The following is a 16,676-nucleotide window of genomic DNA, read 5'->3' on the forward strand; positions in this document are numbered from 1 at the left end:
TATACCTCGAGTAGGCATCCATGAAACTTAAAGTTTCATATCCTGCGATCGCATCTATCAAGAGGTCAATCCGAGGCAACGAGTAGCAATCTTTTGGGCAAGCTTTGTTAAGATCTGTGTAGTCTGTACACATCCTCCACTTCCCATTCGGCTTTTTTACCATTACCACGTTGGCCAACCAAGTTGGGCACTCAATTGGTTCTATGAAACCAGAATTCTTAAGTTTTTCAACTTCGCTTCGAACGGCTTCATACTTTTCAATGGAGAAATTTCTTCTTTTTCGTATCACTGGTTTCGCCTTAGGGTCTATCCGAGTTTGTGCTCTGCAATGGCCCGATCGATTCCGTGCATGTCCTCAGCAGACCATGCGAATACATCTTTATTCGTTGAAGAAATAACTTCAACTCATCTTTAAACTCTTCCAGCTGTTCAGACCCGATATAAGTAATCTTTTTCTCATCCTCGGTACACAGCTGGATTTGCTCCAGCTTCTCCACTGGTTCAGGTCTTTGCATCTCTATCTCTTCCCGATCATCTCAAACTTCTATAGGCAGGGCAGTTACCTTCCTCGGGCCCTCCTTGTCTTTTAAATAGGCCACATAACACTGCCGAGAGATCTTCTGGTCAGAGGAGACTTGACCAATTCCCAGACGGCGCCAATTGATGCGTCCAAAATCTGCTCAGCCCTTAGATCTCCACGTGATGTCCTGCAAAACGAAAGCGCCAGATGTGGCCCGACCGCTGGGGTCGGGAGTCCACCTCCGAAGGCTAAGTCAGTTGATGAACTTAATCACAAACGGCTCTGCTAGAAGCGTAGAGCTAAGGAATGAAGAACTGGGAAAGGTGATCTAGATAGCAGATCGCTGATAGTTTAGGTCTATCAGTATGTATCTGAACCTGAGTCTTAGATAGTATTCTTTTCGATCCCCTCACCTTGTATGGTAGTGAGGTTTATATAGAGTGTACCTTCGAATCTCCTTCGTTGGATGCACTTGAGCCTTCCTCGGGTAGTCGTTGGATCTTATCAGTTAGATCCGTTGAGCAATAGACTTCTACTAGTTTGGGCTAGTAGAGGACTCCTGAGATAACCTTTAGGTTATGCGATGATTATCCCTTCCATAATGATTATCCGCAGCCGTCAATTCGAGTCTGCCATCATTAGGGTGATTACCCTAATCCATAAGTAGGATTAGGGCACGCTTGTAGCCGAATAAGCTTTCTTCTTCAGCAAGCCATCTTCCGGATCCGGTTCGCTCGGGAGCGAGTCGGATCTCTCCGTCTTGACCGGGGTTGAGGGTCGGACCAGGTATGAACCCGGTCTGATCATAATCTCTCCATATCAAAATCAAAGACCCTTGTATGATTCTCAGAACTGTCAAGAGTTAAATTGAAGCTTGCTAAACCCTTTGGAACTGAGGTCTGACAGCAACCTACGCCGGAGCAGGAGCCATTGATTACATCTGTCTTATTGACGCAAAGCATGTTACACCCACTCTTAAATGACCGGCCACTGTAGCCGCTGATTGATGCTACGGTGTCACAACCCACAGCTGTGAACTTGTTCTCAGTGTCAGAAATAGAAAATAAGTTGTCATTGGTAAAAGTAAAACTAACCCATCTCCAACCAATGGAGTTACCAATTTTGCTTCTGTAGTGCGTAATAAATGCGCACTACGGTGGAGCGAGCCGTCCGATCTAATCGGACAGCTCGGATCATCCTCCCTATTAAAAAATCAAAAAAACCCATTACCCACCTCATTAAGTGTGTGAACAGAGTTTGATCTGTTCGGTTCGGTCTGATGCAAACCAACCGGTCCATCTGGGCAGTTCGACTGGGTTTAGTATATCTTATTAATGGTGTATTACATACTACCAGCCTATACGTATATACGGTTGTACAGTAACTGTATATACAACCAGTTCAAATTGTTTTGAAATTTACAAAACAAACCCCTGTTCTAAACCACCCCGCCCATTTCATTTTCATTTGTGTTTTCGTTTTTGGCTAATCTGAAGCAACCTTACCAAGCTAGAGAAGAAATCGAAGGAGAGAAGAAGAAGAAGACCCCTTTGTGTTTTCGTTTTTGGCTAATCTGAAGCAACCGTACCAAGCTGGAGAAGAAATCGAAGGGGCGTCGTTAGTTGAGAACGAAGAAGAAGAAGAAGCAGAGGAGAAGAAGTGGCAGTTGAGAACGAAGAAGAAGAGGAGAAGCTCCAGCTTCGATTTTGAGAAATCTAGGGCTGAGATTGTCTCGTCTCGTCTCTGCGATTCTTCGTTTCTAAGCTTCGATTTGGTGAAGTTCAAGTAAGGTTACCTCATTTAGGACCTATGACGAAGTAGCTTGAAGTAGCAACTCGTAGCTTGAGTCGCAGGTTCTAGCGATCCATTCTTTTGCTATCTTGAATCGTATCTTTCTATCTTTCATTCTTAACCAAATCAAAGAATACGAAACATTCTGTAGGTCTTGAGTCGCAGTGGCCTTCGTCTTCTTCCATTTGATTTAAACAGCGCTCTACGATCAAAAGGTAATAACCAACTCTTAAAACCCTTACCAAGGAATTTCCTGATGATGTGGTCGAAACCCTGATTTTGTCGTTGATTAAAGCTGAAAAATGCTCTGTAATAACTTGGTCGGTTTCTTTTAGTATTTGTTGTTTTACCTTTTTGTGGGGTTGTGGAGTAAGATTACCTCATTTAGGATTATGTAGTTTTCTTTCTTTTTCATAATACTGAGTTCATGCAATAAGTTGTTACATGTACAACGTGAGAACATTGTCTCCTTGACATCATTAAAACTCCTTCTGCATCAAAATTTCCCTTTCTGTGGACCTAGGTTTTCCCTATTTGGTTTTGAAAGGATCCATGTAGCTGGCCCCATTTAGTTGGGATAAGGCTTAGTTTGTTGTTGTTTTTTTGTTTTATTGTTTTATTCATTTGTAAGATTTAAAAAGACTAATCAGATGATGCTTTTCCACACACTCAAAATTGTGTTGGACCATTTTGTTTGTTGTATGGAGTAATGCTATTTTGGGTTTCAATGAGCTTATGGGTATTGATGTTGGAATGACAGCCTTCCTTTAGTTAACCATTACTTTAATGATTACATATTGTTTATCTATTTAAGTTGGTAGTGTTAATGAGAAAATTTTTTTTGATAGTTTGAGTTGGTATTATTGATGAAGTTTTATGCTGCCGATGATGGCTTTGCATGTTGAATGTGATTAGCCAACTTAAAGTGTTTGAAAGTACAGATTACCTTTTCGGTGATAATTTTCTGCATCATCTTAAATGGAGCATCATTGTGGTCCCTTCCGAAAGAAGCCTGATCGGCTTATACTGAGATACCTGAGAGATTTGCTGCAATTCTATTTTGTATGGTTGATGCACATGGTTAGGTTGTTTCTTTGAATAAAATTTTATGGTGCCAGCCTTTGAATGAGAGCCCTTTCCTACCACTCTTCAGATTGCCATCGTTCTCCAGATGTTTAAATATGAGTTGATAGTGATCAAACCCGTTTTGTCAAGTAGTAGTTGTTATATATTGTATTCCAAGATCTCTTTTGTGATATTTTTCTTCTTCTTCTTTAATGTGGTGTCTTGTTTGACCATGTTGTTGAAGGAATGTGGTTCACTTATCTTTGCAATCTTTAGGATTTGTTTTCACCTTTGTATTGCTCCCTGCTATGCTATTATTTGGTGTCCTTCCACCAAAGAATAGAAAACTTATCAGGCTTCACAAGTCGGTAGAATATTTGAGTGAAATAGAGCTGTATCATCCTGGGTTAGGAACTGGTCAGTAGGATGCATGAGTGCTTTCTTTAAGTTACTAAGGTGGTAAAAAATGTGAACACCTGTCTTGGACACCTATCTGAATTTTTTTGCTCTCAATATCTTGATTTTGAAATGAAATAGGAACTCGGTTCGTCTTCTCCTCTGCTTCTTATTGTTCCTGAACCTGCTGCTTCTCGAACTTCTCCAAGTCCTTGAGGCTTCGATCGTTGTCAATATCTTGGGAAGGGCGGAGAAGCTCGAGAAGCAGCAGGTTGACGCGGCGGAGAAGACAAACCAAAGTTGTGTTTAATTTCAAAATGTAAAGCCCCAACATTCAAAATCAGCCGTCCGCCTAGGCAACAGCTCTAGTGGTTTGCTCTGGTCCGGTTACCGGTGCGAATTTATCCCTAACAAGTTCTATTTCCTTTGTTGTTTCAGTGCGAATTTTGCTTCTTCTTAATTTTTTTTTGTTCATTTGAAATTGTTCACCTCCGGCTACTGTGGTTTCTCAAAATATAGAAGTGGTTACTTTTGTGTCTATGTTAGTTTGTTAAGTTGTAGAGGTTCTTCTACTTTTCTTGAGTGTGATTCGAGATACGTGTGTTAATGAATTTCTGCTGTGTTTTCTTTTATGTGGATTTCAGTTTTTTACCTAAGTTTAAGCAGTTGACAGTGTCTTTTGTTGAGTCAATAACAATGTTCACAAATATAATTTGTTTGTGGTTTTTAGACCTCCTAAATGACTACGACTAGTGCTTGAATTAGTCTAAAATTTTCTATTTCACTCGCACAAAGCCACAATTAGCTCCACCCAAGTTGTTGTATGTGAGAATTAGTGTGGAAGCCTTTGCGGCCTCACTTTTGCCTCCCTTTATTCTTATTTAGGAAAAAGAAGGTTGGAGCTTCAACCAAGAATTCCTTTTTGAAAACCTTCCTCCCCATTGTCGTTACTATGAAGTCTTTTATCCACCCCGCTTTTGCTTGCTCTAGTAAAGCCTGGCAATTAACTGTTCCTCCCTAGTACCTTGGCCCCTGATGCCAGTACAAACCATTCCTCCCGTAAAATCCTTTAATCCCTCCCTGTACCTCCCTGAACCACTCCCTTCACTGCTGTAGACCCACTTGGAATCTCCCGCCTATTTGTCACCCCTTCCCTATCGGAGAGTCCAGTAGGGGAAGCCACTGACACCATTAATGCCAGCAGAGTCATTGTCCATGGCTAGAAACAATGCATGGCCACTCTACCATTGCTTATGGTTAGCTGCTACCCCCTGACATTGCTCCATAGGGCCTTATCTCTTCAGCTGACTCCCTACGTATCCCTAAAAACAACCCTCTACCGTACTGTATAGAATGTTGGACTGCAACAGTTTAGTGGAAAGTGTTGAGGTCAATCAGATTCCAGATTGCACCGCCCCTGCTGCCAGATTCTCCCGATACAAGTGTTTTTATCTCTTTGTAGGTTGTGACACCACTGAGCCACCGGCCTTTACTCTCCTTGAGGAAGACCATATTGCTATTAATTATCTCGTAGGATCTATTGCAATTTCAATTTACAGCTCTCCCTCTGAATAACTTAGTTCTACCTTGTGAGACATCGATGTGTCTTTGACCGAAGCACTAGTTATAGATGCTCCATTGGCATCTGTACCCTTGTCATCCACCTCAAAGAAGAATATCATGTTGGCCTTGTCGCCCCTGCAATTCTCACTCCAGCACAAGGTTCCTGCAAGATTATTGTTGCTCCCCCCTCCCTCCTTTCTCTCTCTCTCAAACACCCTATCTAACTTCTCGGACTTCTTCCGTCTTGCCTACTGTCAATGGCACCCCTTGTCTCCCCCTGTCCCAGTCCTCCAACCCCTCCCTCCGCTGACGTTTATCCTTTCCAACCATGCCCATTGAGCCTAACCCACAACCCCCTCCTCCTCCCAACCCACGCATATTCATTTACAAAAAGTGTGTTGAGTAGGTTTGGTTTCAGTACACTTCTGTTGGATTCATAAACAATTTCTTGTTCTATTTGGAGTTTGAGTTTATGACCATTTTATAATTTTTTATATATATATATATATATATATATAGACTATATATATATATATATATATATTGGTATGTTCTACTTAAAATCACTATACATGGTTTGGTTAGGGAATAAGTAATTTAGTACTTTACGGTTTGGCTTTTGCCTTAGATACTGAATCTATATTGAATTGTATTTGGTTTGGTTTTCTTTGTTTTAAAAAGTCAGTTCTGGTTCCAAATTTACTCCCTTGAATTACCTAATAAGAAGAGGTAGGCATCATTGTGAACACTGAAATATGTCATTTTCATGGAAACCGAGCTTGTCAAAATCGTTAGCATACTTCTGAGCAAGGGTGGACAGATATACATACTTTGTTCGTGCCTGGCACTTTTGTGGGATCCAATTGTATGCAGTGGCCAGTGTCTTTGTTTTTCGCATTCTGGTATTATGTAAATTCATGGCCTCCTTATGGGGTCTATTTAACTGCATTTCATGTATTCATGTATAGCTTGACATCTTTGCTTTCTGGCCCTTGTCTGTTACTCTATCAGAAAAAGAAGAAAAGTAAATGTGGGTTGTATCCATTCTTTTGTTGTTTGTTGGTTGTATTTGGCATTTTTCGAATACAATCCAAACGAGTGTGTGTTGTTTTATAGGGAATACTTTTCTCTCAGCCTACTGAATGTGTAGTTGAACTCTTGTATTGCACAAAGCAAGAAGCTGTTGAGATTGTTGGATGCAAAACCTTGACTTATTTATTGTGATTAGGCACTTGGAAATCTTTCCATCACTTTCTGCACATTGGAAAAATTTTACAGTTATTTAAGTCTTCATGTAAATGTCTCAACTTCTAGGGATTAGCTCATCTAGCAAGGACATACCTCATAATTAAAGAGGTCAAGAGAGAGAGGGGAAAAAAGATGTAGGCTTTTGATGTGTGCTACTAACAAGGTTCGAAATTTCGGTTCATCTTGCCATCTTGCCCTTCAGCGAAATGACTGAACCTTTTGATGATGCAACTTCTCTGGGACAATATTGAGATATATGTGGTTTTCATTCCCCGGGGACCTTGGTCATCACCCATGCACTCATATTTTATTATTTTTATTTGGATGAAGTCCTTTCATGTCGACGGCTATAGTATAATTGATTTATGTTAATGCATACCTTCGTATAAGATCCTATCTTTAGCATATTCACTATTCAAACCAATGCATTTTAAGATTTTGGATATACAACTATTTAGTGGAGTGTCGTAATTCTCAATGGAGTCATTTACAATGACGAGGTTATTGAATACTTTTTTAAAACAGAATATTTGAAACAATGATAACATTCATTATTGGGCAAACATAAGTTGGTTTCCCAGCAGGGGAGCAATAAAAATGGTGGTGACGAGCATTGTTGATGATATTGTGGCATTTAATAATTTGGTTGTTTGTTGTCATACTGTTTTTGTGATTTGGACTTCCTTTATTATTTGCTTTTGATAGGTGATGATGCTGTGGATGTACTTTAGCCTAGGTTAAGATTATTATAAGTGCGAATAAAGGTTTTATGACCTACAAATTATAGTGATGTACCTTTAGTAACATGTGGAATGCTGAAGAAGTGGGTCCTCAGTCTAAGATACTCAAATGCCGATGTTGTTATGCAATCTATGGATATTTTATCACTTCATTCGTTAATGTTTAGAACTTAAAGTACTTCACTTTGATAATTTTGTGATCAAACCTGTTTTTTTTGTTAATGGTTTGTATTTTAACTTGGTAGGGTTTGTAAATTTGAAGCATTTTTGGTGTTAACATTAGAGGGTTATTTCCCTCTGTTTGTGATGTGTTGAGTGTGGGTGGATGCTTGGCACATGGGTGTGGAAATGTTTGTCTATAATATGACTTGTTGGAGCTAGGTTTCAATCCAGGCCAATGGTTGGCATCCAATTTTGAATAACTAATGTGTGGACTGAATGTTTTTCATGCTTAGATTGTTTGTGTTCTCTCTTTAATGTTGTCTCATGACTCTCATCTGTATAATTAGTATTTGTTTTGTTATACTTTAGTTTCATTTTAATAATATGTTGTTTAGCTAATATGTTTTGTTGCATCCATGCAGCCAAAAGTACCATAAGTCTCACCGGAAAATGGCTCCTAAGGCAACCACTCAACAGAAGGCCAAAGGGGCTATAAAAGGGAAGCAAAAGCAACAGCAAGCCGACGCTTCATATTTGGTGGATGACGATGCAAAAGCGTCATTTAGTCTCATTAATAAACAAAGTATAGAAGAAGGAAGGGATGTAGACATCCCTTCCTTTCAGAGAGGAGGTGTAACAAATAGGTTTAAGCAGATTGGGTGGGATAACATACTTAAGTTACCTCCTAATTGTTATTACCAGCTGGTTAAAGTTTTTTATTCTAATTTGAGATTCAAGGAGGAGGAGGGAAACTTATATGCCCTGTCCAATGTTAAAGGGGTGGAGATTGCCTTGAATATTCGTGAGCTGGGTGAAAGGCTAGGAGTCTCAAGTGAAGGACAATTATATTTTTGGGAGCCTAGGAAGAAGTTTGATCACCTCATTGATGTTGGTCGCACTTATAGTGATATAATGGTTCACTACACGGGTAACACCCGCGTGAAGTTGAAGGACCTGAAACCAATTCCTCATGCAATTGCTTACATAGTGCAACACAACATTATCCCACGAAGAGGTCACCGTGAACGGCTGAGTTCTTTTAAAGCCTATGTCACCCATTGCATTCATTCAGGTACGCAGCTCAACATGCCATACATAATTCTCAAAATGATGAAGTATGCGAAAGATGCCCACAATCGTGCTCTCCCATATGGTAGACTCCTTACCCAAATCTTTACTACCTATGGGATTGATCTTGAGGGGGAGGATTGTGAAAGTGGGAAGAATAAGAAGAAGAACAATGATGTTAAAATCCATGGAAAAAAAAATTCCATCTTGAGATGGCGGATGTAGGAGTGCAGCCTCCAGGTGTAGGAGCACATGCTGGTGTTGATCCATACATGAGTCGAGATGAATTTGAGGGTGTTGAGAAAAAATTATCACGAACCTCAAGACATTTGCGGAAGATCCTTCGGCACGTGGATCAAGTAGCCAATAAGCTGGGCATCTTAGATATTTCTGACTCGTCACCACCTACTGCTGAAGCTGAAGGATCTGCATCACAATCTGAATAGGTTGACTATTGTTGTTAAATTTAATTTGGATGTTTTGCTGAATGGGATTCTTTGTTTGAATCCTTTGAACAATGCTTATTTAATAGACAGATAACAAGTTGTAAGGTTCCCAGTTCCTGTTTCTTTATATTTCTTATTTTTTGATATTTGAATATACTATGTGTGATATTTCTTATATTTTGATATTTGAATATACTATGTGTGGAATTCATGGATTACATCCATATACACACCCAAAATTCTTGTTAAGCTAAGATTAAATGTAATTTTATCTCCCCATACGGAATGGATGAAGTAATTTTAAGCAGGTTGGGGTTTGTTACAGGTTGAAGTGGTGTTTGGTAATTCGTATGCTTGGCAGTGATGAAACTGTGCATTAACATGAGACTTTGACTACCTTGTCTGATTTCAGAGCAGATTGGCTGATTTTTTCAATTTTATTTGCAATAAAATTCTGTTCTCCAAAGAATTGTATCTTTTGCTTATAGTCATACACGCGTGAACGCGGAAATGGAATTTTTTTCCTCGTCTTAAATGCGTTGTGTTATTTCTTCACACGCATGAACTCGGAAATGGAATTTCTTTTAAACTTGTGTTGTTAACACTAACATTGCTCCGTTCTGAAACGAACTAACCCCTTTCGTCTCTGTGATCCGTTAAATTAAACTGGTTGTTTCCGTTGAAAAGGGAATCAATAAGATACTCCCTCTTTCCATCAAAACTCCTGGGGTTGAAAAAAGACTTCAAACATAATCACTTCATTTTCCACTTCGAATGTGCACCCCCCCCCCCCCCAATATTCCTCATTTCGTACATAAATTTGAAAGACTATATTCATTTGGAACTGTTAGCACTACCAACCGTCAAATTAAATGGAAAGAGGGAGTATATTCATTTGGAACTGGTAGCCCCTTTGGTCTCTGTTTTTTCAATGATGAAATGGGTTGGTTCCCTTTTGAAAGGGAACCAGCCCCTTTGGTCTCTGTGTTGAGAGTTATGAAAACGGTTGGTGCCTTTTAAAAGGGAACCTTCCCCTTTCGTCTCTGTGTTCTCATGTTGAAATGGGCTGGTTCCCTTTAAAAGGGAACCAGCCCTTTTCGCTTGTTGAACACAGAGACTAAATGGGTTGGTTCCCTTTAAAAGGGAACCAGCCCTTTTCGTCTGCTGAAGACAGAGAGCAAATGGATTGGTTCCCTTTAAAAGGGAACCAGCCCTTTTCGTCTGATGAACACAGAGAGTAAATGGGCCAGTTCCCTTTTAAAGGGAACCAGCCCCTTTCGTCTGATGAACACAGAGAGCAAATGGGCCGATTCCCTTTTAAAGGGAACCAAACCGGGGCCGATTCCCTTTAAGGGAACCAGCCCCCGTGGTCCGTGAACACAGAGAGCAAATGGGCCGATTCCCTTTAAAAGGGAACCAGCCCGTTTCGTCTGTGAACACAGAGAGCAAATGGGCCGATTCCCTTTTAAAGGGAACCAGCCCCTGTAATCTGATGAACACAGAGGCGAAACGGGCCAGTTTCCTTTTAAAGAAAACCAGCCCCTTTAATCTAATAAACACAGAGGCAAAACGGGCCAATTCCCTTTTAAAGGGAACCAGCCCCTTTCGTCTGTGAACACAGAGACCAAATGAGCTGATTCCCTTATAGAGGGAACCAACCCCTTTATTCAATGAAGAGACATGCTACAACATGACATGATGTCTCCTCTACTCTACTTATCTTTTATGGATCAAGAATCTTAAAATCAATATGAGTGCTTCCTTTAGCTTGTTGGATATCAAATTTATTTTGCTCACATTGCTAAGCTGGATAAGATGTAACCAAAAAGCCAGGTCGAAAGATCATCGGAAGGCTTTAACAGTGTGTTTGAATGATACAACATCCTGTCCCTCATCCTTTGATACAAAGTACTACCACTATGCATATACAAAATAAAATTGTGTTGAAACCAATATAGTTGAATGATACAGATAATGTCCCTCATCGTTTGAGACAAAGTACTACCACTATCCATATACAAAATAAAGGGGAATACAAAATGTTTGAATATGATAAACCCATGTATGTCCCTCATTGTTTGAAAATGAGACACTCGTTCTGCATCCTCAAACGTCACCAACGCAGTATTGAATTTTGGGAGGAAGGTACGTGCTGTATAATCCAACGACAAAATAGAAGCAAATAATAAGTTTGAAATTAAGATAAATGAGCAATAGAAACGAGAGATTATCACTTAATGCATTTACCTTAGATGAAGAATTATCAGTACTTACACCAAGTTGAACTGAATTTTGGGAGGAAGGTACGTGCTGTATAATCCAACGACAAAATAGAAGCAAATAATAAGTTTGAAATTAAGATAAATGAGCAATAGAAACGAGAGATTATCACTTAATGCATTTACCTTAGATGAAGAATTATTAGTACTTACACCAAGTTGAACTGAATTTTGGGAGGAAGGTACATGCTGTATAATCCAACGACAAAATAGAAGTAAAAAAAAAGTTTGAAATTAAGATAAATGAGCAATAGAATAATGCATTTACCTTAGATGAAGAATTATCAGTACTTACACCAACTTGTACTGAATATTGGGAGGAAGGTACGTGCTGTATAATCCAACAACACAAATAGTTAAGAGTAATTGTGCAACCTCAGTAAAATTATATGAACAATGTCAATGTTTGGCTGAAAAAAAAATAAATTTACCTGAGTTGAGCATGTGTTATAGCCGTCAAACATTGATAAATAATCAGACTCTGGCAATGATACTTGTATGGAGCCCTGTCCTTCAACTAGGTTGACAGTCCTCTTCTTTTTACTTTTTTCATGCCAGGGCTTGATTCTTTTTCTGGATCCCCTTTTCTGAGATTGTTTTGGTTTTAACTGTAAAATTCTGTACGCTTCACCATTTATTTCGGAGGGATGGTCAGTATGTAAAGGAACGTCTACATCTTCTAGATCGTTGACAATCCCATTCAGATGCTTACATAGTATGTTATAACCAAAACCTATTTCACATGCTTGGTTAATGACTTTCAAAAATGACGGAGTAATTAGCCTAGTTCGCTATAAGCAACTTACTTCTCCATTAGCCTCAAACCTTGCATCCCCTTCTCTTCGTGTCCCGTCAAGTAGGTGCACATCTCGGGCTGATTTTCTCCATCTCAGTAAAAATATTTTATCGGAATGCACATGAGTTGGAGATAATGGAACACTCTTAACATATGGGCACAACAAATCCCAACAGTCTCAAATTTCTTACAACTACATGTTACGCTTTCGGTCTCTGTATTACGCAATACTCTGTATGCTTTCCCTGTAAAGGAACCAGTCGCATCTGCCTTCAAAATCACATATTCAACATACATATTTGCAACATTCTGGCTGTTGATAGCGTGACTATCCACCAACTCAAACTCCTTCAAAAACTCTTTGAATATAGTTGGAGTATATAACTGGTAAGCTTGATTCAACATAGGTTTCAACGAATGTGCACCCCCAAGAACTTCATTACGTGCATCAAATTCCTTTTTCAATTCATTTGCACGTTTTGCGTCCACAACATCCTGGAAATGTCTCATAAACCTTAGAAGATCAAGTTTGCGGCCAAAACATTGTTTCAAATCAGCATTAAAACTTTCAGCCAACTGTGTGCTCCTCACACATAGTGTGAAACAGTTCTTCATGTAACAACATGCCCATTTCTCCCTTATTTCATATGTTCTATCTAGCCAACTAGTGTTTAGAACCCCTTGATTTTCTCTTAAATTGGTCCATGCATATTCAAATTCATCAACTTCGTATAATGGTATATGCATTTGTTCAAAATTTTGAAGAACTGTGACTTGTCACTCATCAAATATCCATGGTGTTTCTTTGCATTTTGCAATAGATGCCAAGTGCACAATGCATGGCGTGTATTAGGTGCAACCTCAGTTAGTGCCCTCGCCATTGCAGCGTCCTGGTCAGTGAAGATTGTAATTGCCTTCTTATCACCATTAACTCCAAAAAAAGTTCGAAATAACCATACAAATGACTCAGTGGTCTCATCATATAGCAAGGCAACTCCAAATACGACCAGAGTCCTATGATGATTAAATCCCACAAACACACCCAACGGTCTATTTTCTTTGTTTGTGCAGAAGGTAGTATCAAACACAACTACATCACCAAATAGTTGATAATCACATTGCATCTGTGGATCAACCCAAAATATATTAGTCAATTTGTCCTCACTGTCCATCTGTACAGAATACACAAATGCAGGGTTTAAGTTTCGTTGATTGTCTAAGTATAGCATCAAGCTCCCGGCATCCCCATATGCCAAATCACGCTGCCGTTTGTTATTCAAATAGTTTTACAAATCTTTCTTTGTGAAGCCAAGATTTTCATTGCCCCCTGCTTGCAAACCCATCAAATTATATGTCAATCTTGTTCCCATTCCAGTTCTGTCAGCCATTGCTATTTCTGTGGCTTGGGTAGTTGATATTGCACGCTGGGAGCGCATCAAATGTGCAGCTTCTTCAACATGAAGAACATGGTTGTGTTCATCCACAAATTTGTCAACTACTAATCGTCCTTCATGATCTCTTTTTACAATCATCCTTGCTAAACAGCCTGTTCTAGTTTCAGGACGATGTTGTTTCCCTTTCACCTCTATTTCTATTCGGTATCCTTCTTTACTACACAAGAAACACCGTTGCACGATGACACTCTTATCTGTCGTGCTCCTGTGTAAATAACTCTTCCGAACGCTGAACCCACTCATGCGCCCATACTTATTATAACAGTCATACGCTTCATCAAATGATTTAAATTCCATGCCTAGTCGAGGTGTCACATTGTCATCCATTGTTTGATGAAACTTTGATAGTTAACCACAAGTACACATTAATAAAAGTTAGGAATGGCACGAAGATTAAAGATTCATAAACAACAAAGATGAAGCCTTGAGGTACAAAATGACATGACAACATCCGGGAACACAAATTTCCCGATGCATAAAACTCATAAGTAATTAAGTCGATGAGACAACGGTGCAATTTAAAATTGTATCACAAATTGATTTAATAAACTGAATAACAACGACTTACACAGTACATATGGACCCAAAACCAGGAAAATATAGAAGTCATTCGCTTTCATATGTAATGTGTACAATAAATATGAAAATGCATGAGAATTATAAATATCAAATTATATAATATGAGAAATTTCCTTTATAATGGTAGCTCAGCTACAATATAACCATTTAACCATGCTGTAGTAGTAGACAAAAATGGGTTGTAGAAAGAGTAAAATCTGTCATTATTATGTACCAAGTAGAATAACCAGTACAGATAGGTTGAACACAAAGTTCGCGTTCTCACGAATTTGATAACATTAAAAGAAAAAGACCATAAACATTCTTCAAGTTGGGAATATAAAATAAAGTCCTAATGGACATTGTTAGTCGAATAGATGTATAAACAATCCTACTGATACTATTTACGGTCATACAAAGAATTAAAACAGTGTACAAAATGGTCATACAAACAATTCCCACAGAACATATATATAAATTGTAGGTCATAACGAGATTTGCAGGGAAGTATAACATACCAATAATGGTCCAAAAACGATCTGGACGGAAATACATCTAGGTGCAAACGTATATGTGTATTCAACATCAATAAAATAGGATACACATTTATAAAATCTATTCAATAACAAACCATAATGATCAAGTTTCACAACGAAGCCACTCTCTATACAAAATAACAGAAACAAAATGATCGGACTCACCAACTGCTATTTGAATGAGGTAAACGCCACCACAGAGTTGTTACAGTCTTGCTCTGCTTCAAAACAGAGGCTCAAATGGAGTTCTCTTAAGATTTGAGGGGTACTTGAATAATATTGTGGGAGAAACGTGAGAGCAGCTGATACTATCTACGATTTTTTTGTGTACAACTTTCTTCCAAATTCAGAGTGACACATGAATAACCAGATATCTTTCACTTCTTTTTTGCTTCAACGAATACAAATTTACCCAGATAACCAAAACCAGTGCTTCAATCGATTCCAGAGAGCAAATGGGAAATCACTAATGTGCTTATACAGAGAGAGAAGAAAATTTTCATTATACAGAAATCGAGACCAAAAATTGTAGGTTCTGCTTTAGAGGTGACAACTGACAAGTAATGGCTCCTCAGTTTGGCGCCATTTTTTTGTTCACATCATTGTAATAGTGGCTTACCATGGTTAGTGAAAGCCAATCAAATTGATCGAATCACCTTTCGGCAAATCGATGAGGGTAAAAGAGAGCAGGGCTGGACTAAATTTGGGCTCAATAGAGTTCACACTATGTGGACACTTATTGAAGTTGATTCAGGATTCATATGGGCCTGGGCCTAGCCCATATTTACAACAAATAAATAGCTCATTTCATGTTTCCTTCTCCATTTGAATTATCAACTTCAATCGTAGCCTATCTCTCACCAAAGTTGCAGATTTCAGCCCTAGAAGCAGCAACGAGTAGGTTAAGAGAAATATTCCCAGTTACCATATCCAAGGAGAAGAAGAATGATGTATCAGACCAAAGGGGTCCGAACGTTTTAGAGAAAACGTTCCAGGTATTTGGTGTTAAGGTTATGAAGAAGAATAAACACTCTCCATGTGAAACCCAGCCCTAACCTTGACCCGGAAACTTTATTATTTGTAGGTCCAGTGACCCGAAGTAAAGTAAGAAGTCAGCTTTGGGCCATCCCAGTGGAGGACTTGGTGTCTGGCTTTGAATCCATGAGAGTTGATGATGAGGTTCTATTTATGGAAACTGAATATTGATGAAGATCGGATTAGTTGATGGACTTGGAGTGCTCTCTATCATGGTTTGAAGGCATTTCTACCTATTAGGTAAGTCACTTGATATGTGTGCAAAACCCCTTTAGGATTGGATTTGATCTGGGCCTTCAATTCCCTGTTTAGGAGTTGCTGAACTGATTGGTCGATTGGCGATCGATGATTGGCGATCGAGGCGATCGATTGGTCGATGGACATCGACCGATCGACTCGACCAATGGGACCAATCCACTCGACCAATGGGTTCTGTCTTTGGTAATTAGGTCTTGCTTGCTCTATTTAAGTCCAATCTCGAGTCTACTTCGTATTTTCTGCCTCCAAACTCTTTGGAACGAACCAAAGACCTCTGCAAGTCATCTCCCTTGCATCCTTGGTGTTTATCTTGACGGATCTTCGTCAAAACTCTTCCTCTTGCATCAAAGGTATGTCTACACTCTCTTCTTCTCCTCCATCTCTGTTTTTCTTTCCTTTTTGAGTTGAGACAGTAGAGGAGATGATGCATTCTCTGTTGCAAACATCTCTGGACTTGTCTATCATGATCTTCCTAAGGATTAATGGCTAATGCAATGATCTTAACCATGATCATTGCAAGCTTTTGAAGGAATCATGATCAAATCATGATCTTGTCTTTGTTCATCTTTTGATTTAAATTCTGGTCTTCTTAGATCTACTATATTGATCATGTTAGTAGTCAATTGCTGTGTTTTCTTTACATGATCCATGATCTATCAATCTCTAGTTGTTTCTCTTGTACCATACCATGCTTTCTTCATGAATCATGATAGTTACATCTATGGTAGGTTTTGTTTCCTTATTTAGATTTATGCTCTTAG

At 39.0% G+C, this 16,676-nt stretch overlaps 1 pseudogene across 1 annotated transcript in view; it reads right to left on the reverse strand.

The window, feature by feature from the left end:
* LOC149018956 (wall-associated receptor kinase 2-like) overlaps positions 1-16,676 on the reverse strand; it is a 44,019-nt pseudogene that overhangs the window by 14,501 nt on the left and 12,842 nt on the right. Inside the window, exons 2-3 of the transcript XR_016173148.1 lie at positions 5,189-5,246; positions 1,348-1,590 (exon numbers count right to left, since the gene is read on the reverse strand). The product of XR_016173148.1 is annotated as a wall-associated receptor kinase 2-like (transcript). The remainder of the gene's footprint in view (positions 1-1,347; positions 1,591-5,188; positions 5,247-16,676) is intronic.

This window comes from Hakea prostrata, chromosome 4 (genome assembly GCF_041222555.1).
Source record: "Hakea prostrata isolate BN-2017 chromosome 4, UWA_Hpros_2, whole genome shotgun sequence".
In the NCBI taxonomy this organism is placed as follows: domain Eukaryota; kingdom Viridiplantae; phylum Streptophyta; class Magnoliopsida; order Proteales; family Proteaceae; genus Hakea; species Hakea prostrata.